This window comes from Balaenoptera physalus (assembly GCF_965194825.1).
Source record: "Balaenoptera physalus genome assembly, chromosome: 2".
Classification (NCBI taxonomy): domain Eukaryota; kingdom Metazoa; phylum Chordata; class Mammalia; order Artiodactyla; family Balaenopteridae; genus Balaenoptera; species Balaenoptera physalus.
The window spans coordinates 108,444,519-108,470,869 of record NC_138883.1 but is presented as its reverse complement, the minus strand read 5'-3'; the positions used below and the strand labels follow the sequence as shown (position 1 = coordinate 108,470,869).

At 44.0% G+C, this 26,351-nt stretch overlaps 1 protein-coding gene, 1 long non-coding RNA gene and 1 pseudogene across 3 annotated transcripts in view; 1 reads left to right on the top strand and 2 right to left on the bottom strand.

Annotated features, from left to right (window-relative positions):
• The window catches only part of USP3 (ubiquitin specific peptidase 3), a 222,414-nt gene that overhangs the window by 99,183 nt on the left and 96,880 nt on the right, over positions 1 to 26,351 (bottom strand). The gene's annotated exons all lie outside the window — the stretch shown is intronic.
• LOC309654346 lies at positions 19 to 7,590 on the top strand. The gene is made up of 2 exons (XR_014260171.1): positions 19 to 560; positions 758 to 7,590. It is a non-coding gene; the product is annotated as an uncharacterized lncRNA (long non-coding RNA).
• Positions 18,239 to 18,692, bottom strand: LOC309654116 (large ribosomal subunit protein eL33 pseudogene; annotated as a pseudogene). The gene has a single exon. The product of its transcript is annotated as a large ribosomal subunit protein eL33 pseudogene (transcript).

The following is a 26,351-nucleotide window of genomic DNA, read 5'->3' as shown; positions in this document are numbered from 1 at the left end:
AGGCTGGTGGCCCACAGTCGGACTGCGCTCGGAAGTGACTGTCCCAACTCCGCTCCCCCGGGCAGCCGCGGTTTCCCCCGGCCCCGGGTAGGGTGGAGCGCCAAGCCAGGGCACTCCGGGCCGGTCCGCTGCTTTTACCCCGGCCCGGCGAGCGCTCGCAGTCAGAGAAGACTGACCCTGCGTAGTGTGTAGTGGCCTGACTACACTGCGGTAGAAAATCTGGCCACACAAGAAAGTGTTAAGAAGAAAATAAAAACCACCCGGGCAGACAGACAGCCCCCATTTTACACACGAATGCACAAGCTCAGAGAGGTTAAGGGCCTGGCCCCCGGTGGCCCAGCGGGCTGCATAGGTCCCAGAGCAGTACTGGTTTAGTGGTCTGCTCCCTGCGGCAGCTACGATAGTGACCGGGTTCTAGGTTCTGAACACGTGGCCTTTTCCAGCCACCTGGGTGCTGAGTGCGGGGGCGATCGTGAACCTGGGTTCAAACCCCGTCACTGTGACTCACCATCTGCATTACCTCGAGCACGTGGTCGGACATTCATACCTCACCCTCCGGTGTAAGTTTAAATGAGGTAACTGTAACCTGGGTGTGCTGAGGGGGGCGGTCCCGGTTACCAGGTGGTAAAAAGGGAAGGGATCTAACATTTGTTAAACACCTGCTGCTGTCTCCTAGCCAGGCACTTAACATACAGTACCTCATTTAAACCTCGCACCACACCGCCAGCTGCTGTAACCATCCTCTTTTTTACCGCAGGGAAAACCGAGTCTGTAATTGGTTAATCCGTGCCGGGATTGGATCCCCGCCTCTCTGACCCCTTCGTAGAAAAGAGGATAGGACAAGCCTCCAGCGGCCGCTAGGGCAAGCGTTACACCCTAGCGAGCCTGCTATCTCTCCGGGGCACGGCCTTGAGGACGTCCCGGGCTATTACGAACATTGCCTCAAAGTTGGGGCTCCTTGTAAAACCCGGCGAAGGAGCAACAGGGCCAGGAGGCGAGCAGGGGGAGGGGGAGGCTGATGTGGCAATCCTGCGGGCTGGGCGAGAGGAGGAAGGAAGGTCAGGAAATGATTAACCGGGCCGGGCGGGGTAGTGGTTAGAGCATGGCACCTCCCCGCAGTGCAGTCCTGGAGCAGTCCAGGGATGCCCTCTCAGTCACTTAGGACGCCTCGCCATCCTCCCCACCACCCGCCACCTCTCGGTTTCGGCCGCGCACTCCTCTGCCTAACGGTGTCCACTCACCTGCGGCCTCTCTGCCGACACTTTCCTCCCCCCCCCCCCCCGCCAACTCCCGGAGCATTTCCAGTTCCTCTGTCAACGCTCTTTGATTGCTCCCCAAGTTTTACTTGACTGCTTTAGAGCAAGCCATCTTGAGGTTTTATGGCAGTGACGAGTTGTGGAAAGTGCAGCTGCTCAAATCCCTAGCTCTGCTGCCTACCTGATGACCAACTTTAGCAAGTGTCTCTAGTCCTCCCAAGACTTTTTTATCCGTAAAACTGGGAAAATAATACTTATCTCTCAAGGAAGATGTGAGAATTGCCACCCCGTAGTAGATAGTCAATAATTTATAGCTTTTTTCTTTTTTCTTTTTAATGACAGCAGGGGAGAGAATAATTCCTAGGAAGGGGGAGGATAAACAATAAATGTGACCTCTGCCCAGGCTGTCCCAACTCTCTCCTCCTATCAACCGATTCTTTTTCAAGGCCTGGCTGTATCAACCTCTGTTTCCTTCCGGAAACCTACCCCCCATTTACGATCCATGCCCCCTCATTTAGCCATGAAACATGCCCTGAACTCACGCCGGTCTTTTATGCTAGCATGTAACGGTTCCTTTTGCACCTTCGCAAAGACTCAGTTTCCTTATCGTCTAGACCTCAGCTTAAACATCACTTCCTCAGGGAGGCCTTTCCTGACCCTGCCCCAACTCCAGGTTACCTCCAGGTGTGTGATGCCCTTGTCTGCCCCCATATTCTGCCTTTTTAAAACACTCTTCAGGCACGTAATTATTTGTTTAATGTCTGTCTTCCCCTTGGAGGTCCATAAGGCTAGCAGAAAAGTCTGTCTGGTTTCCTGCTTTATTGCTAACATAACATGTGGAACATGGAGGGCATCCAATAAATGTGTTCAATCATGACTGAGTGAGTGATCGATTAGCAATGTCTACCATGGGCAGGCGGTTAGGAAGTGGCCCAATATATGCCAGGTAGTCACCCCCTTCTCCCCCACTTGATCTGTAAATTTCCCTTCAGCTCTGAGTTTATGATTTTAACGGCATCAGGAATGTGAAAACACCTTGTGAGGTGTAATCTGCCGGCGGGGGCGGGGGGGTGGGGAAGAAAGGAAAAATAGTTTTTATTAGAGTTTTCTCTCCCTAACTAGAATAAAAACCCCTCCGAGCAGGGGCCCTAACTTAGTCCCCCCTGACTGGTATAGACCGCAGAGGGCAAACTATGACTATCAGGCAGTTCAGAGAAGCTGGGCAAAATCAGAAGTCCCTCCTGGGACTTTTGCTAGGTTTACCTAAAACTTTCCTGTGTCTCTGAAAGTTTTCATAACTAAAAAAATTTTTTTCTTTGGGAAAAAAAACCTCGTGGTGAGTAAATGTGTCAAACGGGGGAAGACCACGGGGCACACTGGGAAATCTGCTTTTTTAGTCCCTCGTTTCTTCGGCTACATTTATTACTACGTTTTCTTTTTGGTTCTTGGCCCACATCCCTTTGGCGCTGAGGAGCTCTGACTTACCCAAGGGTGAGCCCTGGTGGTGCTGAACCGGCCTCCAGCACGGGTGCCGGGAACGCGCCGCCTCCGAGAGTCCCCGCCCAGCCCTCGGGAGTGCCAGGGGGTAGGGATGGGGGAGGAGGGCGGCTCTTGCCAGCAGAGGAGGGCGAGTTTTAAAAGTTTGCATTTTTTCAGAGGAGAGAAATGCACAACTTCAACCACACTATCAAGTGTTTTTCTTCTAAAGGGTATATCTATATAAAGGGAGGAGGGAGGGTTGAGCCAGGAGCCGGGGGTGGCGATGTGGGTGGTTATAGGTTGCGGAGGGAACCATGATCAGGACCGGTCTCAAGGTTGTTATGACCGTCCCCTAACTTTTAGACTTGAGACTTCTGGCAGAATTGGTGGTCCCGAAGCAAGGATTGCAAGCTGACCAGGCCCAGGGGAAGAAGCCTTATTGGAAGCACCGAGAGAGCTAGGTTAATTATTTACCTTAGAGATTTTTCTAGGAGCAAAACCTGCTTGGAAAACTCAAGAGGAGGCTTGATGAGTATTCGGAAGGAGCAGCCGCTCAGGGACTCTTTTATCACCTTGTTTAATTTTCCAAGAGGCACTTATCTGATACTTCCTTGCTTGTTTACTTGTTTATCTATTGTCAGTCTCCTCCATGAGAACAGAGACCTTGCTAGTCCTGTTCATTGCCTGATTTCCAGCTTCTGGAATTCAGCCTGGTGCATGGCAGGTCCTCAGGAACTATTTGTTGAATGATTAAATGAATGATGGGGCTGGGTGTGGGCTTCAGCCAGCCAGCCCTCACTGGCTGTCATTCTCCCAGTTCTTTTCATTCACCGCTTTTGCATTATCTCCCTGCCCCAAATTCTCCAGTGGCTCCCTATGCGTGGCAAGATAAAATTGGAAACCCACTGCCATCACAGTCACCTGTCCCTTCTCTTTTGTTAAAGCTTTAAAAAAAAAAAACTGTTCTAGCAATATCTAAAATAGCTCCCTCATTATAGAAAATGTGCTTCCTCACACCTGTGTCCTCCCCTCCATTCCCTTTTACCTGCCCAGCTGTAACTCCTCCCCCATGAAGCACACAGCCTCCTTAGGGAAGCCCTCCCTCACTCACCCAAGCAGACTTCTAAGCCCTCCCCTCACACCATCACTCTTTCCGTTCCTGCATGTTGTCACATGGTGCTGGGCTTTTCTGTTTACATTTCAGTCTCCTTTGGGAGCAGATGCTTTTCTTTTCAATTGTGGGTCCTAGGCAATGAGTTCAGCAGTTGAAGATATTGGGAAAAGATTATATTTATTGATTAAATGTTGTTGGAAGTGCCCCTTTCAAGAGCGATTACATCATTGTGTGTAATGTTCCCCTAGGTATTCACAGAAAGGACCTCAACTCTGCAAGAACAGAAATTTACATTAAGTGGGTCCCAGCTGGGTGCAAGGTACTATATCAAGTGGTTTTCATTTCTTCTTTAATCCCCACAACAAATTTTAGTTGGAGGTATTATCATTTCCTTTTTACTGATGAAAGAACTAAAGCTCAAAGAAGGTGTAAATAATTGCATAAATTTACACAATTAGTAATTGCTCTTTTATCAAAGGTGGTTTTCACCCCTCACACACATGGCCAGCTAAATAATTTTGCCATATTTTATGGGGGTAGCTGAAGTTCCTAACAAGGAAGAAGACTCTTAAGGACCACAGGACACAGAAGAGCCTTTTAAGTAACTAAAGAAAGGATCATTTATGTTCAGTACCATTGTAACAATCATTGTATCATCAACATCTTAATTTGTATTGCTTTCTTCTATTGCTTTTAATGCTTTCTTCTTTATCATTGAAATGTGAACTTCACAGCACTTTTATGAAGGAGATGAGAAGGTTTTCTTGTTTAAAGACCCACTTTGCAGCTAAAGCACTGACCAATTAAGCAAAACCAAATGGCTCTAGCACCAAACAACTCTTTGACGAGTCAAGGAGTCACTTTTCTCTCTGGGCCCCAGTCTCCCATTTGTAAAATCAGGGAGTTGAATCTGGATGATCCCCAAGGGCCGTTCTAGAGTGAACATCCATTTATCCTGTGATAGCTCAGGGCCACCCAGTGACGCTGGCAGAGGCAAGACCGTCCTTGTATCCCGCAGCAGCAGAGACTGCTAACTGTTCACCCCAAATCTGTTTTCTTTTCCTCCTGGTTTCAGAAAAGAAAGTTCTCAGCTCCCTTTATAGCTGGGTGCAGTCATTTTTAGTCAATAGAGTGAGCAGAAATCACAAGGATCAGCCTTGGCTGGCACTGTGGACAGCTGCCCATGACAAAAATACTTCAGTGTCTAGTTCTGTTTATCAACACGTGGGGGAAATATATTAGGTCAGAAAGAAATGTTGGGTCTTCTAGGCTTCCAGTCTGCTCTTTCTTTCTGTGCTTCCTCTACAACCATTTGTTCATTTACCCAACAAATTACAGGGACTTAGAGCTCTGCACTACATGGGGGCCTCCTCTGTTGACATCTCTTTGCCACTGTCAAGATGGAAAGTGTAATATCACTCCTTTCCCCTTTGTTCATTGACTGACTGGACATCAGAGCCTCTGAATTTCAAAGTGCTGTCTAGACGTGGAGTCTTAAGCCTTTAAATTGTGAAAATGACTTCACACAAAAAGGGCCTGGCTTGGTGCTTGGTATACAGTAGACACTCAATAAATGTCCATTTCCTTGAGACCTTGTCAAATAGGAGGGTTGATGTGGGGGATGAAGGATGATGGCCCGAAATCATTGATTCTAGGATAGCTGGCCAGAAGGGCAGATTTTTATCCTTTTTAAAGGCATCCAGGCCAGATTGCTCATTCAACAAATATTACTGATGCCCAAGGCTCATGGGATATAAAAGTGAAACAACACGAAGTCTCATCCTCAAAGGGATGAGGAAGGGAGCAAGAGAAACAGACCAGCAGAGAGGCAATTGCAACCCAGTGTGATAAGTGTTATGAAGGGAAGTACAGGATGTTGCTTAGCCACAAACAAGGGGCAACTAACCCAGGCTGGTGGGTGAGGGTGGGGGAAGCATCAGGCAAGACTTCCTGGAGGAAGTGACATATGATCTGAGACTTGAATGGTATATAGAAGTTAACCAAGTACCTGTTACAGTGGAGGATTACTGGACTGAACGTCAATATTATGACACAGTATGAGTGTGTTTCATGTTTAGTAATTGCAATCATTGTTGCTTTTGTTGTGGTCATCCATTTACAATGCTTGGTGTCAGTTTATTTATCTCTTGGAAAAATAAAATACAGTGTGTGTGTGTGAAAAAAAAAAAAGTTAATGCAAAGTGTATCTGGGAACCAGCGCTGGTTTGCACATTATTTCCTACAGGTCTTCGTCAAGATGTAGTTTAAGTTTTTGTAATCTTTTTTTTTTACCCCTATGTTATGTTTGTTCTGGTTAAATTTATTGAAATATAAACAAAAATTTTAAAAAATTAAAAAATTTAAAAAAAGAAGTTAACCAGGTAGAGTGGGGGAGGGGGTCATAGCATCCCAGGCAGAGGGAACTGTACCTGCAAATGCTCAGAGACTCAGAGAGGGTCTGAGACTGCCAGTCTGGCTGGAGAGTCATGTGCAAGGAGGTAGAAAGCTGAGAGGTGAGGCTGGCAAGGAGGGCAGAAAGACATTAAAGGGCAGCTGATTCTCTGGAGCAGAGAACTGCCATCATAGAGAAATCTGGGTTCCCAGGACTCGGGACTCTTTCAGGGTTGCACTTTGCCAGGTCCTGGGAGAGGGGATAAGGGTGCAAAGATGCAGAAAGATGAGAGATAAGACAGAGGAAAGAAAGGTACCACTAATAATTATTAACATCTATAAGATGTTCGACTGCATTAGTCATCTGGGAAATGCAAATGAAAACCACAGCACACACCTAGGTGGAACCAAATAGGAGAGGGACTTCCCTGGTGGTCCAGTGGTTAAGACTCCATGCTCCCAATGCAGGGGGCTGGGTTTGATCCCTGGTTGGGGAACTAGATCCTGCATGCCACAACTAAGAGCCCACAGGCTGCAACGAAGATCCCGCCGGCCGCAACTAAAACCCAGTGCAGCCAAATAAATAAATAAATATTTTTTAAAAAAAGAAGAACCAAATAGGAGAGATTCGAATGCAGATGTGACTGCCCCACACCATAATCATGACCACACCTCTGAGACTGTGTCCATGAGGAGCTTGCAAACCACTGAGAGGGAGAGGCTCATACACTTTAAGAAGTAGGATTTTGGTGGGGAAAAGAATCCTAGGCTTAGAGAACCTCCATCTCTGCCTTCCCCACTCCTCCTAACCTAACCTAACCTGACAATTCAGCTCTCAGGAATATCCAGCTAACCAGAAAATGAATTTCTCACACAACCAGAACATAAATTTTCATAGTCCCAGACCCTTCCATGAGGTGTCTGATGCACTGTAAAGAAGCAAGTCTTTGGGTCCAATCCGGCTGGGGTCCTGCTTCTGCCACTGGCCTGCTGTGTGACCTTGGGCCAGCAGCCTGACCTCTCTGGAGCCTGTGTCTATGAAATAGGAATAATAATAGCTGCTTCCAGGGCTTCCCTGGGGGCGCAGTGGTTGAGAGTCTGCCTGCCAATGCAGGGTACACGGGTTCGAGCCCTGGTCTGGGAAGATCCCACGTGCCGCGGAGCAGCTGGGCCCATGAACCACAACTACTGAGCCTGCACGTCTGGAGCCTGTGCTTCGCAACAAGAGAGGCCGCGATAGTGAGAGGCCCGCGCACCGCGATGAAGAGTGGCCCCCGCTTGCCACAACTAGAGAAAGCCCTCGCATAGAAACGAAGACCCAACACAGACATAAATAAATAAATAAACAAACAAATACTTTAATAATAGCTGCTTCCAAAATGGAGATTCCCCTGCTCTGTCTCCCTTAGCCAAATACTTAATGTTTGGAAAGGGAGAACAGGGATCCACATGTCATGATCAGAGCCATTTTCTGAAGTTGCCAACACCCATAATTTACTCATTTATGTAATCACACCAAAGGTTATAAGCATATTTTATAATTCCATCATCTAGAAAGCTCTGCTGTGGTTGACCCAGTTATAAATTGGCAGCAGCAGGAGAAAAAAGGTATTTCACATTACTACCATCTGAAGAACAATAGTGGAAAAGTAAGGAAAGGGCTTTAGAGCCCTTTTGGCCTTTCTCAGTTTCCTGTGGAGTGGCTGGTGCTTTCAGGCTGGAAATGGAGCTCAGAATCAGCAAGGCTTCGTGGAAGATTACCCTGAGAGCCCTTAGGGCAGAATGATGAGAGAACTGGAAGGGCCAGAAGTTTCACAGAGGAGGAAACTGGTCCTAGAGAGGTGACACATTTGTCCAGCAACACAGAGTCCTCTGGGCAGCTCCTGACATCAGCGTGCTCGTCGCTTGCCGGAGTCTGTGCAAAGCCAAGCTGCAAAAGGATTTTTTCATGCTTCTCGTTCGGCCCTTCCTGTGTGCAGGATGCCTGAGCTGGTTCTCCTGGAGAAAGATGGCTACAGAGGCAGGCTTGCCTCCCCCATTCCCCTCGAATGGGTCCTAGACTGTCACCTTCTGCGTGCACTGCTGATTCTGCCTGTGGTCATCCACAGTGGGTAGTTCTATGGTTGACATCCTGATTTTTTTTTTTTAAAGCACTTTTTTGAGTTGTGAGCTAAACCAGCTGCTTTTTTTTTTTTGGCTGCACTGGGTCTTCATTGCTGCGCTTGGGCTTTTTCTAGTTGCAGCAAGCGGGGGCTACTCTTCGTTAATCTTGTAGAAAATGCATCCTGATTTTTTTTTAATCTTTTATTTTATATTGGAGTATAGTTGATTTACAACGTTGTGTTAGTTTCAGGTGTGCAGCACAGTGATTCAGTTATACATACAAAGGTATCTATTCTTTTTCAAATTCTTTTCCCATTTTGGTTATTACTGCATCCTGATTTTTTTAAATTAGTTAATTAATTAATTAATTTTTGGCTGCACTGGGTCTTTGTTGCTGCGCGAGCAGGCTTTCTCTAGTTGCTGCGAGCGGGGGCTACTCTTCATCACAGTGCGCGGGCCTCTCATTGCGGTGGCTTCTCTTGTTGCGGAGCATGGGCTCTAGGCACGCGGGCTTCAGTAACTGTGGCTCGTGGGCTTTAGAGCGCAGGCTCAGTAGTTGTGGCGCACGGGCTCAGTTGCTCCGCGGCATGTGGGATCTTCCCGGACCAGGGCTCGAACCCGTATCCCCTGCACTGGCAGGCGGGTTGTTAACCACTGTGCCACCAGGGAAGCCCAACGTCCTGATATTAACTTGGCTATAGTCATTTACCACTTTTTCTTATAACTGAATCAAAAAAATAATTCTGGTGAATTGAATGGCCTGGCAACTGGTTTCTGGATTTCATTGAGTTTTTACAGCACTTGAAAGACAAATTCATCTGTACTTCCTTAAAAAAGATTTTCAAAGTCAGAAATTAGCCTGAATTTGTAAGGGGTGAGGGCACTTATTCTGCTTTGGCTGAGTTGAAAAGACTTCTTCACCGTGTCTCAGAATACATTTCCTTTCCATTTCCCCTGCCCATGCCCGCCATCTCCTCCTACCCTAGGACCCTCCATGTTTCCTACTGGACCACACCTTCCCCGACAGCCAAAAAAAAATCAGGACACTCCCTTCTCTGAACCCCTCCCATAGGCCTTGAAGGGGCCTTGCGCTCAGCCTGTGCTGATACTGGGAGCTTGCACGGCTGGAACCAGTTCTCTTCGTGTCCCCGCTGAGTGGCCAGCCTGGCAGTGGGTGTTGGCCAAAGAAGGGAGGAACCACGCAAAGGCCACATCCCCACCTCCCACTGCCAGATCTCACTGCAAACTTGCATCATCACTTCCTGCCTGTGCTCTATTAGAAGCTGTCAGCAGCTGCCCAATGCTCCCAGAAGCAAGCCTAGACCCTTCCGTGGCATCAAGTTTCCCCTAATTTGTTCCTGACTGACCTGCCAGCCTTGCTTCTCCACCTACTACATGGGCCTGACTGCTGAGCAGATTCTCAGCGCTCTCGCCCTGGCTTCTCGCTCAAGCTCTTTGTTCGGCCTCTTTCACTCCAGCCTGTGGAAGCCCTCCAACCCACGAGGCGCAACACAAAGCCCATGTTTAGAAAAATTCTGCCCAGCGCCCATCTCATTCATATTTTCTCTCTCTCTCCCACTCCCTCCTTCTCCTCTTCCTCTCTTCTTTCCTCCTCTCTCTCTCTCCCTCTCTCACACACACACAGCATGGATTAATCTCCCTCCTTTATCCACGTTCCCATGGGACTCTGCCTGTCCTTAGAGACAGCACTTATTGCAATCTGCTTTGGGACAGAATTCCTCACATTTATACTACCTCCCAGTTAGAAACTGTCTCACTGGAATGCAAGAGCTACCCATCCTCATTCATCTGGATATTTATCATAGTACTGGCCCCAGGGTTTTACACATAGTAGGTTCTCAACAAATGTTTGGCCTTTGAAGACAGTGACTTGATGGACAGAGCCTTGGCTTTGGCAATGGACAGAACTGAGTTCGAGCGCCCCTCCACCTCTTACTAACTGTGTGATCTTGGATAAGCGGTGTACTCTCTCTGAACCGCTTAGGTCCAAAACCTGTAAAATGGGGGTTACCATAGTGCCCACCCCATAGAGTGGTAAAGAATGGTTGAGATAATACGTGTAGAACATGTAACTCTTGCCATTCATAAAGAAGGTTCCTATAAACATGGGTCACCAACTTTATCCTATACACATTTTTGAAGCTCTTACTTTTGCCTTGGACACCCTAGAGTGGATATCTGGGGAGACGCCTACTAGAATATTCCCATTGGAAGACAAAAATGACCTCTTTGCAACCTGGGCCTGGTTGCAAGGAGGTCGGAGGGGTTGGCAAAGACTGAAAGGATTCTGAGGAAAGAGTGGGGGGGAGGGGTGGCAAAAGGGGGCAGCCCCAGGCCCTGTAGGAGGTGGGCCACACCCTTCCCAACTAATAAAGTCAGACACTTCCCAGGAAATCAGCTCCTCCAACCTCATTTATGCTAACTTAGCATCTACTAGAGAACTTCCCCAAAGCCATCCCCACACTTTAATGGGAACCTGAGTAATCAGAAATAGGAAAAGCAGCCAGGAGCACGGAGACAGGGCATTTCCAAAGGAACTTGGCCAGTGTGTCTCTGGCACTGAGGGTGGGGGGGGACAGAGGCCTAGGAGGGCAGGCCTCTAGAGGACCAGGGAGCCCCGCCTGTCACAGAGACACTCACACTTGCCGAACAGCCTTCTGATTGTACCTTAGTTTCCAGGGGCAGCCATCCTGGAAACGGGTGAAGGGGACAGGATTTAGAGTGGGGTGGAGAAGGGTGGGATGGGAACAGCAATGTCCTCCACGTGGCACCTGTGGTTCTCGGTACACATTACTAAATGGGAGTTTTGATACGTTTCAGCCTCCTGAGACTTTGGGCAGGGCCATCAGCTCTTCTCAGGGCTGAGTTCCCTTGAATAAGCTGATCTACTACTTCCTTCTGTGCACCAGCAGCCTGTCCAAAACTGAGTTCCCTGTGATAGGACAGTGTTGTGTGTCTGTGGGTGAGGGTGATACTAGTCTGCACAGTTGTCATGGTGGGAAGATTTGAATGCCAGGTGGCAGTCTTTCCCTTGGAGACAGGATCCTGGATTAGGATCTTGGCACTTGAATGACTTTTGGAGATCCTGTAGTCCAGTCATCCTATTACCGATGAGGAAACTGACACCTAGAGAGGCCAAACCAGTTCACAATGTATACACATATCAAATCACCACCATGGACACTTTAAATGTCTTATACATTTGTCAATTATACCTTAATAAAGCTGAAAAAATAAACTAAAATTAAAATTAATAAAAAAGAAGCCAAGACAGGAAGAGAACCAGGTCTCCTCATCCCCAGCCCAGGGTTTCTATCCTGTTTCTCTATGATAGCCCCATAAAGACATTTTGGTGTGGTGTGAAACAGGCATCACCACATGGTTGAAAATGATAAATCTGGATTTTTTTTTTTATAAATATGGATTTGACTAGAACATGTGAATCTTATGTGTTCTAATCTTAAATTAGAGCCCTTACTCCTTGCCTGCCTTCTTGTAGCTTCTTGTTCCCATGGGGAACTCATGTAAATGGCTTCTAGATTCACACTCTGATAGACTCTTGGGGTGGAGTTGGGGAAAGTCCAAGGCATGAGAGTTTGGGCTTACTCTTTTGAGTGCTGGGTGGTAGGCAGGCAGGCAGGCAGACATTCTCTCTTCCCTTCCCTAAAAGATCTCCATCCTCTTTAAGTCCAAAAGAGGCTGGTATGCAAGGAGACACCCCTGGGAGGTAGCACATGGCCCCTCTCCTGGGGAAAGGAACAGACTGAGTGAAAAACAGATAGTAACTCACATGAGTTCAAAAAAAGCACAAGTAGATCAAATGGAACAGGATAGAAAGCCCGGAGATAAACCCACACACCTATGGTCACCTAATCTATGACAAAGGAGGCAAGAATATACAATGGAGAAAAGGCAGTCTCTTCAATAAGTGGTGCTGGGAAAACTGGACAGCTACATGTAAAAGAATGAAATCAGAACACTCCCTAACACCATACACAAAAATAAACTCAAAATGGATTAAAGACCTAAATGTAAGGCTGGACGCTATAAAACTCTTAGAGGAAAACATAGGCAGAACATTCTTTGACATAAATCGCAGCAAGATCTTTTTTGACCCACCTCCTAGACCAATGAAAATAAAAACAAACATAAACAAATGGGACCTAATTAAACTTAAACGCTTTTGCACAGCAAAGGAAACCATAAACAAAACAAAAAGACAATCCTCAGAATCAGAGAAATTATTTGCAGATGAGCAACCGACAAGGGATTAATCTCCAAAATATACAAACAGCTCATGCAGCTCATTATCAAAAAACAAACAACCCAATCAAAAAATGAGCAGATGACCTAAATAGACATTTCTCCAAAGAAGACATACAGATGGCCAAGAAGCACATGAAAAGCTGCTCAACATCACTAATTATTAGAGAGTGCAAATCAAAACTACAATGAGGTATCACCTCACACTGATTAGAATGGCCATCATCAGAAAATCTACAAACAGTAAATGATGGAGAGGGTGTGGAGAAAAGGGAACCCTCTTGGACTGTTGGTGGGAATGTAAATTGATACAGCCACTATGGAGAACAGTATGGAGGTTCCTTAAAAAAACTAAAAATAGAACTACCATATGACACAGCAATCCCACTCCTGGGCATATACCCTGAGAAAAACATAATTCAAAAAGAGTCATATACCACAATGTTTATTGCTGCCCTATTTGCAATAGCCAGGACATGGAAGCATCTGTCCATCAACAGATGAATGGATAAAGAAGATGTGGCACATATATACAATGGAATATTACTCAGCCATAAAAAGAAACAAAATTGAGTTATTTGTAGTGAGGTGGATGAACCTAGAGTCTGTCATACAGAGTGAAGTAAGTCAGAAAGAGAAAAACAAATACAGTATGCTAACACATATATATGGAATCTAAAAAAATAAAAAATAAAATGGTCATGAAGAACCTAGGGGCAGGACAGGAATAAAGAGGCAGACTTACTAGAGAATAGACTTGAGGACACGGGGAGGGGGAAGGGTAAGCTGGGACAAAGTGAGAGAGTGGCATGGACTTATATACACTACCAAATGTAAAATAGACGGCTAGTGGGAAGCAGCTGCATAGCACAGGGAGATCAGCTCGGTGCTTTGTGACCACCTAGAGGGTTGGGATAGGGAGGGTGGGAAGGAGGGAGACGCAAGAGGGAAGAGATATGGGGATATATGTATATGTATAGTTGATTCACTTTGTTATAAAGCAGAAACTAACACACCATTGTAAATCAATTATACTCCAATAACGATGATAAAAAAAAAGATGTGGTACATATATAAAATGGAATATTACTCAGCCATAAAAAGGAACAAAATTGGGTCATTTGTAGAGACATGATAGACCTAGAGACTGTCATACAGAGTGAAGTAAGTCAGAAAGAGAAAAACAAATATCATATAATATCACTTATATGGGGAATCTAGAAAAACAGTACAGATGAACCTAGAAAAATGGTACAGATGAACTTATTTGCAAAGCAGCAATAGAGACACAGATGTAGAGAACAAACTTACGGATACCAAGAGGGGAAGGGGGGTGGGATGAACTGGGAAATTGGGATTGACATAGATACACTACTATGTATGAAATAGGTAACTAATGAGAACCTACTGTATAGCACAGGGAATTCTACTCAATTCTCTGTGGTGATCTAAATGGGAAGGAAATCCAAAAAAAGAGGGGATATATGTATACGTATAACTGATTCACTTTGCTGTACAGCAGAAACTAACACAACATCGTAAAGCAACTATACTCAAATAAAAATTAATAATAAAAAAAAAAGCACAAGTAAATTAAGCCTAAAGAAAGAGGGATGGCAAAAGGATTGATGAAACTCACAAGGGTAAATGCATTGACTCATTCAAGAAATCTTTAACTGATCACTCAATTTAACAGGTATAGTTCTATGCACTGGGCACATTAGACCAAGAAGGATACAGAGACCCACGCAAGTGACCCAGAAGAGGAAAACTCAAAGTCAGGGACAAATTCTCAGTTAAATGGAAAGTGAGGTTAGAGGAGGATAGTGGGAGGAATGAGATCTTAAAAAGTTGGCCAGAGATTTCAAGAGGATAACCTCTGCACAGATAACATTTTTGAAAACCTGAAAGAAAGGAGGCAGAGAGAGATACAATTTGAGAGCTACTGTGGCACCCTAAGGACTAAACCAAAGTGTTTGCACTGCATGCTGGGATAATTCATTCACTCAGCAAGTACTCACTGAGCACTTCCTATTTTTCTGGCTATGCCAGGCTCTTTGCTGTTCCTTGCCCTCACCAGACACACTCCCCTACCCTGCCTTTAATACATCAGTGTCCTCTTCTTTTGAGGGCTTCCCCCCAATGAATAGCACCATTTAGCAGATACATAAACAAACTGAAGAAGCTGTGACAGGAGAAGGAACAATATCCTAGCAAGGACCCTGTCTAATTCATCTTTGCACCCCAGTGCTGGGCACATAGTAGGCATTTAGGAGATGTTTGATGAATGAATGGGAAGGAACTGAGGCATTGCGAGGCACTGAGGAAGCCAAATTTTTCTAATGAGAAATGTTAGCCTGGGGAATTCCCTGGCAGTCCAGTGGTTAGGACTCTGCACTTTCACTGCCAAGGGAAAGAAATGTTAGCCTGGTTACAACTCTGTAAAAAGTGCATTAAAAAAAAAAAAAAAAAGTGCATTTAAAAAATCTTTTAAAAATCTACTGAAAAACACTAACAGTGGTTGAATGATGGAATTATGGGAGACTTTCTTTTCTCTATTTCCCCCATTTTGTATATTACAGCAACATTTTTTATAATGAAAAAATATATTTTAGCCCATCCCCCGTTCCCTCCCCCCGACCCAAACTGTGAGACTTACAACTTATTACCTAATTGAAAAAAATTGTTTGTACCATATAAATTATGAAGACTGAGAAAACATGACCTGAATTTTATAATGCAACCAACTAAAATTTATCACCACATTATTCTGATGTGTTTGCTGATATGCATGATCATTTATAGCCAGGCATAAACAACAGCTCCCATAAAACATTTTGATTAGTATTACTTGAAATAGCCAAATTGGGTCTTTTGTCTGAGCGCTGGGGAAGGGGAGGCAGAAACTGGGCCGAGGGGGATTTGACTCTGTTGCCCTCACTAGGGACCCCACTTTTCCGGCAGAGTCTGTCAGGACCTGGGAGCTCTGGGGACCTCTGGCTGACAGATGTGCAGGCGTCCAAATGCTGGCAGCAGAGCAGGGCAGTAACTGGGGCTGCTCAGGCTTCACGAAGGAGCTTTTCACCCCAACAGGAGCGGCGCTACCACCCCAAACTCTCCTTTCCTTTCCCTCCCAAGGTCAGCTTTCTAGATGTGAGAAAGTCCGTAAGGATACTGCCTAAAATGTCATCAATAAAAATTTATTTGGGCAGCGGAAGCATTGCCTCTAGAGGGCTAGAGGAGGGACATGTTCATTCACATGACAAATATTTATCGAGAACCAATAGGCACCAAGCGTAAGCAAGGTCCTATACATACATGATATCATTTTCCCCTTCCTTCATCATTTCTTTCTTCATGCTATTATCCCCATTATACAGATAATGAAGCAGGCTCAGAAAAGTTAACTGGCCCTAGGTCACACATTTAAGTTAAGTGGTGGGAGTTGGGTGGACTGGGGAGTAGAGAGAGGGAAGGAAGAGGGATCCAAACTTAGCTCTATCAGACCTGGCAACCCACTCTCCCCGCACTTGACAAAGCAACATAGCAGAAGTTTCCAGACTTGGTGTTTAAAGTCTGTGTGACTATCAGCAGCCACTCTGGGTCTCAGCCTCCTTGTTTAAAAATAAAGGGCTTGAGAAGTATGTTTTCCAAGTGTCCTTCCAGCGCTGGTTCTTTGTCACAGTGTTCCCTCTCCTTGTCTTTGTGAAAGCTCTGCGGGATGAACACTCCCCTGTCACCAGCGCAGAGCAACGCCAGGAACTCCAGTCTCTCCGGGGATCGCCCCCTAGAGGACATCGGTGGTGTTGCAGGAGCCAAGGCTCCCACTGAGAGTCCAGGCAGCAAACAATCACAGGGTTGAAGCCAACTTTAATTACCGCTTTACCTTTTCTTAAATGGATTTAGAAAACATTCTCACAGCCCTTTCCATGCTCACCAGGGCAATGCTGCTGGAACATTTAATGATGGGGAACATTTGTAGCCTGAAGACCTACTGGTTCTATGAGTCATATTTTAAAATTAGATTATATTTTAACTTTCTACACCTCAGTTTCTTTTAGGACTGTGAGGCCATTAACTGATCCAATGCTGATTTTGCAGAGCTGCCGAAATGTGATTATAAAACAATACATTTGTCTCTACTTAGTTATTTTTATTACAATAGTCAAGTTTTGATTAGGTAATATATGCATGTGGTACAACATTCAAAAGTCACTACAGGGACTTCCCTGGTGGCGCAGTGGTTAAGAATCTGCCTGCCAGTGTAGTTCAAGCCCTGGTCCGGGAAGATCCCACATGCCGCGGAGCAACTAAGCCCATGCGCCACAACTACTGAGCCTGCGCTCTACAGCCCGCGAGCCACAACTACTGAAGCCCGCGCGCCTAGAGCCCGTGCTCCGCAACAAGAGAAGCCACCGCAATGAGAAGCCCGCGCACTGCAACGAAGAGTAGCCCCCGCTTGCTGCAACTAGAGAGAGCCTGCCGGCAGCAATGAAGACCCAACTCAGCCAAAATATAAATAAATTAATTAATTAATTTTAAAAAATAAAGTCACTACAGAGTTTTCAGTAATTATCATATGACCCAGAAATTCCACTCCTGGGTCTATACCCCCGCCAACTGAAAACAGGTGTTCAAATAAAAACTTATACACGAATGTTCATAGCACCACTATTCACAATAGCCAAAAAGTGGAAACAACCCAAATGTCATCAACTGACACTAGATAAACAAAATGTGGTATATTCATACAGTGGAACATTATTCAGCCATAAAAAGGAATGAAGTACTGATACATGATACTATTTGGATGGACCTTGAAACGTTATGCTAACTGAAAGAAGCCAGACACAAAAGGCCACATATTATATTATTCCATTTATATGAAATATCCAGAAGAGGCAAATCCATAGAGATTTTCTTATCTGCAGGTTAGTGGTTGCCAGGGTCTGGGGGAAAGGGCGGGTGGGAAGTGACTGCTAATGAGTATGGGGTCTCCTGTTGGGGTGATGAAAATGTTCTGTAACTAGATAGTGGCGATGGCTGCACAACATTGTGAAGGTACTAAATGTTGCTGAATTGTACACTCTAAAATATTTAAAATGGTAAATTTTATGTTACATGTATTTGACCACAATACAAATAAATAAACAAAGGGTATTCTGTAAAAAGTAAGTTCCCCTTTCTCCAGGTCCCCTTCCTGCAGACAAAAACAACAATTAGCACTTTTCCTTCTCTACTCTTCCAGAGATTATTATTGTATGTATGTATGTATGTGTGTGTGCATATATAGTGTGTGCATATATAGTGTTTATTATATATGTGCTTGTATGTATTGTAAATATATATTCTTATTCTCCCTTTTTTGGGACACAAATTGTCTCACCATTCTACAACTTGCTTTTTCCACTTCAATTATTTTGGATGGTTCTGAGTCAGTACTTGTTGTTTTTAATGGCTTTTGATCTTTCCAAAATGATAAATGAAGAATATCATCTCATTATAGTTTTAATTTTTATTTATTTTCTTTTGAATGAGGTTGAGCATCTTTTCATGTGTTAAAACCCATTTGTATTTTCTTTTTAAAGTAATTAATTAATTAATTAATTAATTTAACAAAAATACACGGGAACAAATCCACACTTTTATTTATTTACTTTTCAGTAAGTTTAAATCCTTGAAGGGTACAGCATCACATGGATTCCGTGTCCAATGCCCTTAGCAGGAAGGTTGCTTCGGAATTTGGCACAAACCATGTCACTGTTTCCATGAGCATGAGTTATCTTTCCCCAGATTACTCTGGTTTTGTTAGGTTTTCCACCAGGAGTTACTCTGTTGTTCTTTGCTTTGTACACATAAGCACATCTCTTGCCTAGATAGAATTCAGTTTCATCTCGAGCATATACACCTTCAATTTTCAGGAGAGCTGTGTGCTCCCTCTGGTTCCGTAGACCCCGCTTATAGCCAGCAAAAATGGCCTTGGACCACAGCCTTCCAGACATATTTGTCGTTTTAGAAGTCCTGTTCCCAGCAGGCCCCACTTATTTGCCCCCAAAGTTCAGCTGAGGGAGTGCCACACACCTCCCTAATTAATTAATTTATTTGGCTGCATCAGGTCTTAGTTGAGGCACACAGGATCTTTCACTGAGGCGTGTGGGCTTCTCTCTAGGTGTGGCACGTGGGCTCTAGAGCACATGGGCTCAGTAGTTGTGGCACGCAGGCTTAGTTTCCCCGAGGCATGTGGGATCTTAGTTCCCCGACCAGGGATCAAACTCGAGTCCCTTGCATTGGAAGGCAGATTCTTAACCACTGGACTACCAAGGAAGTCCCCCATTTGTATTTTCTTAACTATGACTTTTCGTATACTTTGCCCATTTTCATGTGAAGTTGTTGGTCTTTTTCCTTTTGATTTGTAGGTGCTCTTTATAAATTAACATTATTAGCTCTCTATGGTATTAATTTTGAATCTATTACCCAATTGTCTTTTGGCCCTCCAACATCCGTGTAACCAGATGCATTAATTTTCCCTGTTTGAATTACCTAGCATATGGTTTCTGTTTTTCTGACTGGATCCTGACTGATACATTTGGGTGGGTTTTTTTTTTCTTATTCATTTGTGAGAACACTTTGTACATTAATGAAATTAACCAATTATCTATCATACATGTTGAAATTATTTTTATTAGTTTATTTTGCCTTTTAAATATGTTTATTCTTTTATAGAAATTTAAAAATTTTATGTACTCAAATTTATCAGTATTTGCCTTCACAGTTTCTATATTTCATGGCATGCTTAGACAAGCCTTCCTCATTCTAAGATGATAAACATATTCACCTATATTTTCTTTCTATACTTTTATGGTTTCATGTTTTATATTGAGTTTTTTATTCATCTGGAACTTATTTTGGAGTAAGGAGTGAGGTAGCAGTATAATTTAAATGGCTTTCCCAAATGAAAGATGGTGTTTAGTCAATTGTCTCAGTACCATTTACTGAATAGCCCTTCCTTTCTCCTTTGATTTGAAATGCTAATTTTATCAAGAATTACATTCAAATATATACTTGGGTCTGTTTCTGGACTTTTTTATTGGTTTACCTATTTCTTAGTCAGTTACACTTTCCTTATTAGCCAGAAACCAGCATTTGACTTTACGGACTCATCCATAAACATACCTCTACACTTGAAGTAAGTAACTCTTGGAAGTCAAAACACAAGAAAGGGAGGGTGGAGTCTCTTCATGTCTGAGAAGCCAGAGATGTTGATTGAGGAGGAAATACTGAAAAATTGATCTCCTAAAGCAAGGCTTCCTAAATAATTTTTGATACATAAAGTAAGTGCATTTAAATGCCAGATTTCAACCAAAAGTTATGGGGGGTTTTGTTTGTTTACTTTCTGAGAGATTTCCTAAATTTTATCTTCTAACTCTTTACTGAGCTGTCATATTTTTAATCCCAAGGGTTCTTTATTGTTTTACAAATGCTCCTTTTTTTTTTTTTTTTTTTTTTTTTTAGCATCCTGTTTTTTTCATGGATACATTATTTTCTCTTCCTGAGGATTAACCATAGAATATATCTTTTTTTTTCTCCTCTTTTCTGTATTTCTCTATTTTCTTTGAGTTCATTGTTTTGTGTGTATTAGCTGCTATCTTTTAGAGACTTTTCCTCAATTATTTGAATTTTGCTTTATTTAATATTATTTTAATATTAGCCTTATTTAAGAGTGAAGCATGAAAAAGCTAATTGGAAAATCTGTGTGTGTGTGTGTGAGTGAGAGAGAGAGAAGAGGATTATTGATTAAAAGGCTTCAGGCAGGATAACTAGGCAGAGACCCCACTGTTTATTTAGGTGACCTTCAACTGTCGATCTCTTAAGCCATTTCCCTTGGGCAAGTTTCACCTGAGAAGAAATCTCCAGTCTCCTGCCTGGTGGGTCCATATCTGGCTGCCCGCTCCCTGGGAGTTAAGCTAGGGAAAAAACTGGTGGGCAATACAGGGACACTACAAAATGGGAAAATTTTTTTTGGGAAAAAAACCCCTATGTTCAAGACCCATAAGTTTGGGGGACTTCCTTGGTGGTCCAGCGGTTAAGAGTCCGCCTTCCAGTGCAGAAGACGTGGGTTCGATCCCTGGTCAGGGAACTAAGATCCCACGTGCCATGGGGCAACTAAGCCCACGCCACAACTACTGAGCCCACGTGCCACAACTAGAGAACCCACGTGCCCCTGTGCTCTCAAACTTCCAAAAAGAAGGTCTTTTATAAATTTGCTGAATTCTCTGTGAGCTTGTGTTTATTAAGTCCCACTGTTTGCAAACTATTTTGCCATGACATACACATCATTTTAAAACAGGAAGTTAGCTTTTAATCATTAGGCTGAAGTCAAGTGCTTCAGAAAATAAAAAGCCTTCAAGCCTGAGAATTTAACATGACAAAAATCACAACAGGAAGGTAGGTGACTCTGGCTTTGCCTCTTCATTCAGTCTTTGGGTTTGTTCATTGTTTGCCCACTTCTTACATACCTAATTGTGCATGGCCTCATTTACACTCTGGTCTTCACCAATCAAATGAGCTACTCAGTCAAAATGCAAGAACTCTGTTAATACACAGACTTCCTATGTACAAAGATAGGAAAAGAGGCCTTATTTTCACTGCTGTAAAATACACCATTGTGTGAATGAACCGTAATTCATTTACTAATTCTCTGCTGATGAATGATGTTTGGGTTGTTTCCAGATTTTTCTATTACAAGCAATGCTGCAGTGAACAACCTAGCACATCCCTCCCTCCTAGCACACCCCTTGCACACATGTACAAGTTTCACTCAGGCAACAGTTCTCAAAGTGTGATCCAAGGACCCACAGGGGTCCCTGAAGTCCTTTTAGGGGGTCCGTGAGGTCAAAACTATTTTCGTAATCATTTTCACTTTCATTCTGTCAGGCATATGCAGAGGAGTTTTCCGGAGGCTGCATGATATGTACATAATTATCAGAAAAGGCCATTAAAATACTCCTACCATTTCCAATTATGTATCTACATGAGGCTGTCCTCTGTTAAAGCCAGACAGTAAAGAGATTTGCAAAATGTAAACAATGCCACTCATCTCCCTAAATTTTCAAGTATATATAATTCTTTTTCATAAAATATGTTGTGTTAACATATACTGGGTTTCAATCAAAAAATGGGCAAAAGACCTAAATCGACCTTTCTCCAAAGAAGAAATACAAACAGCCAATAGGCACATGCAAAGATGCTCAACATTGCTAATTATTAGAGAAATGCAAATCAAAACTACCATGAGGTACCACCTCACACCACTCAGAATGGCCATGATTGAAAACTCTGCAAATAACAAATGCTGGAGAGGATGTGGAGAAAAGGGAACCCTCTTACACTGTTGGTGGGAATGTAAGTTGGTACAGCCACTATGGAGAACAGTATGGCAGTTCCTCAGAAAACTAAAAATAGAACTACCATATGATCCAGCAATCCCACTCCTGTGCATATATCCAGACAAAGCTCTAATCCAAAAAGATACATGCACCCTTATGTTCATAGCAGCACTGTTCACAAGAGTCAAGACATGGAAACAACCTAAATGTCCAACAACAGATGAATGGATAAAGAAGATATACAATGGAATACTACTCAGCCATAAAAAAGAATGAAATAATGCCATTTGCAGCAACATGAATGCCACTAGAGATTATCACACTAAGTGAAGTTAGCCAGAAAGAGAAAGACAAATACCATATGATATCATTCATATGTGGAATCTAAAAAAATGACACAAATGAACCTATCTATGAAACAGAAACAGACTCATGGACATAGAGAACAGACTTGGGGTTGCCAAGGGGGAGAGGGTTGGGGGAGGAATGGAGTGAGAGGTTGGGGTTAGCAGATGTAAGCTATTATATGTAGAATGGATAAATAATAAGGTCCTACTGTATAGCACAGAGAACTATATTCAGTATCCTATGGTAATCTATAATGAAAAACTATTTTAAAAATGTATATATATGTATAACTGAATCACTTTGCTGTACAGCAGAATTTAACACAATGTTGTAAATCAACTATACTTCAATTAAAAAAAAACTTGTACTGGGTTTATTTTAAAATTAATTAATAAATATTTTTAAATGTTTCAATTTCTAATATAGTAAATATCAATAGATGTAACCCACATAAACAAAAGCTCTTTGGTATGGGATCTCCAATAATTTTTAAGAGGATAAAAGAGTCCTGAAACCAAAAAGTTAGAGAACCACTGCCCTAGGGTATAGACCTGGGAGTGGAATGGATGAGTTGCGGGGTAGGTGCATATCCAGCTTTAAACGATAAATCTCATAATCACGAAACATTAAATTTTATTTGATATTATTTATATAGAAGCACCCCAAAACCCAGCAAAATTAAAGTATATATAGCTCAGAAATGCATACATATTTGCTAAAACTGAAAACAAAAAATAGAGGCCAATGTTATGCTCAAATTACAGGCTAGTGGTTACCTTTTGTGAGAAGGCAGGGGGATAGGTGGGCAGAGCAGATTGGATTAGTTCTTTTTTAAAATTCTTTTCCATTATGGTTTATTACAAGATATTGTATATAGCTCCGTGTGCTATACAGCAGGACTTTGTTGTTTATCTATTTTACATATCGTAATTTGTATCTGCTAATCCCAAACTCCTAATTTACATCCATCCGCAGCATGGATTCTTAGGTCCAGTGTTTATTATTGTGCTTTATAACTTACGGATATGCTGCATTTGTCTTTTACATATATTCTTTTATATATATTAAGTATTATGTAATTTTTCTATTCACTAAAAATAAGAAACAGTTTCTGCCCTCAAGGGGCTTCCAATCTGCTGCTGAGGTCCTACTCTTCTCCCCTATGGGGTTTCAACCAGTTGAGAATTTGACCTGGGGCTGAAAGCATCAGCTCTATTGTTGGCAAAGCTGGATCTGAGAAAGTGGAAGCCAAATGGTTTCTCCTCCTTTCTCACCTGATCCAGGTGGTCAGATGCAAACTGGAGATACTCTGCTGAGCCCTTCCTGAGTGGTAGGGCCACCCCAGTGGAGGAGGTGGCAGGAGAGAAACCACTGAAGGGAAGAGGAGAGAGGGGGCCTCCCTTCCTGGGGAGCAGAGTGGAAGTCTCCTGGACAAGGCACACCCAAACCACCGGCATTTGTCACTGAGCAGGAGGTGACAAATGCTGTAAGAGGGCCAAGAGCAGGTGAGCAGTGCAAGGGCAGAGTTTTTTGCAGCGAACAGTTTTTTGAAGCTTTGTGATGGAAAGCTTCCCAGAGAAGGCCACAAACATTTTGCCTCCACATGAAATGGGGTGGAATCTGGGCCAGTAAGGGGGAAACGGTGAATATTAACACAGAGGCTGAAATGGCAAGACTGGTCAGTGGGCTGAGGTCTGAGCTGGGGCTTCTTTGATCGTAATAGGACAGAACTGGCCCTTCTCTGGACACTAAGGGTGTGTCACCTGAAGGTGAGCTTAGCAGAGGGGGGTAGCCAGGTTGGGCGAGTAGGCAGGTTTGGGGGACAGGGGGACTCCCCCTGTCTCCTCCCCAGGTGTGGGAGAATCCTTCCAGCTGCTGATTCCTGGGCTGGCACAGGGGTCCTGCCCTAAAGCAGAGTCCCCACTTCACCCCCCAGGGGGACAGGTGACCTTGGGTTTGTGATCCGGTAGCCTGCCAGTTGCTTGACTTTGGGCCAGGAGCAAGAGGAGTCGCACCCAGTGAAAACCTCCCTCCTGTGTATCAGGGTTTTGTTTTCTGTGCACCATTTTCTTTGTGTTTAATCCTCACAACAACTCTGTGAGGCGGGCACTAATATCTCCCATTCACAGATGAGGAGTTTGAGGGGCAGGGAGGGTAAGGGGTTACCCAAAGTCATGCAGGTGGTAGGGGGATGGTGCCTGGGATGCTAGAGCCCAATTCTGTCTGCCTCTCAAGGTGATATCCTTTCCATTATACTGCGTCACCCTTCTGGGCCTCAGTTTCCCCTTCTATAAAATGGGAATAACATCTATGTCCCAGATTCGTCATGAAGACCAATTGCATAACCTAGCACAGTGGCTGACTCTCCTCCTTCCCTGTCCTTCAAGCCCCAGTTGCAGGGTCAGGCCACACCCTGAGATTGCTCATCTACACCTCTCTGGGTTTGGCCACTCTCAGCTACTTTCAGGACAGGGACCTATCCAGAGAGGGCTGGGCCATGAGTTACACGGCTCATTTCATATCATTAATGCTCACATGTTTCTGACAGTTACCGTGTTTGCCTCACTGACCTTAGGGAGCGCCCACCTTCCTCTCTCCCTCCCACCCTCCCTCCTCTATTCATGCTGATTCACACCCAGGCCCAGCTCACACCATGGCTCTCAACAGAGACTCTCACTTTTGACTTGATTCAAAGCCAGTTATTCACCACAGGCAGTGACTATGAGAAACCACAGAGGACACAGAGAGCAATGAGCTAAGAGAACCCCCGCCCCCCAAACTATCGAAGGGGCCCTAGCACTGCGCTTGCCTCCTCTTAGACACTGTGGCTTCAGCTGAGCTGCATTTAAAGGGCCAGTGGCTCTTATGTGAAAGGCTGGTTAGTCATCTACCTGTTCCTTTTGGTTTGATTCTATTTAATTAGATTTCATTCCTTTCAACAGTTAAGTGCCAGATGCTGGGCAAGGCTAGTGTGTTCAGCCTGCAGAAGCTCGGCTCCCCAGAAAACAACTTTGTTAGGGACTTAATTCCAGAATGGAGTCTAATTCACAGATAGTTTAACTAGGACAAGAGATGGAATGAGAGGGAATTGGAGGCTATGTGAGTTTTATTATTGAGGAGTCTAGTTCTCTGCCTGTCATACTGAGACTGAGTACCCCTGACACCGAGTTCCCCTGTCGAGTTTATGATTAACCTCTCTCCCCAAAACCTTATTCCCTTTCTTGTCCCACTTTTGTTCCTCTCAGGATTGAGGAGTATCAATGAAAAGGGGGACTGAAACCAAGTAGGACCCTATGGGACCTTCCTGGGTACAAAAACCCCTTAATGCCCCCATTTATTGTTTGGAGAAAAAGACTTTAATTTCCTAGGCCTTCCCTGAGTTCCAAAGAGCAGACTCAAGTTACTAATTAGGGAAGAGAAGGAATGCAGAAACAAAGGAAAAGCAGTTAAACAAGAAAAAGTAATGATAATAGTTCAGCAATAAAACTATTATCTTAGTTCCTTGTCCCAGTTCTTCCACAAGGGGTATAGATAACAATCTGATACATATCTTTGAGTTGTTCTGCAGGAACTAAGACCCCTCGTCCCCCCAGTCACCAACCCAAGTGGATGGCAACTACTACACACTGAACACAAGCACGTAGACCCCAGACTGGTTGGAACCAGAAGGCTGATGATTGAGATTCCTGAAACATCGCCCTGCTACCTCACCACCAACCAATCAGAAGAAAGTCATGCACCCTGCAGCCCTCACCCCAAACGTTGCCTTTAAAAACCCTTCCCTGAAAGCTATCGGGGAGTTTGGGTCTTTTGAGTACAAGCTGCCTGTATGCCTTGCCTTGCCCTAAGTTCAGTTCATTAATAAGACCTCTGAGCCTCACCAGGGAGAGGAATAATTCATTCACGTCTCACCCCAAATAGGCCGTGCTGCTATAGAACGAACTTGGGTCCGCTCACCCCTCACACAGCAAAGCCAAGTTACTGACACCA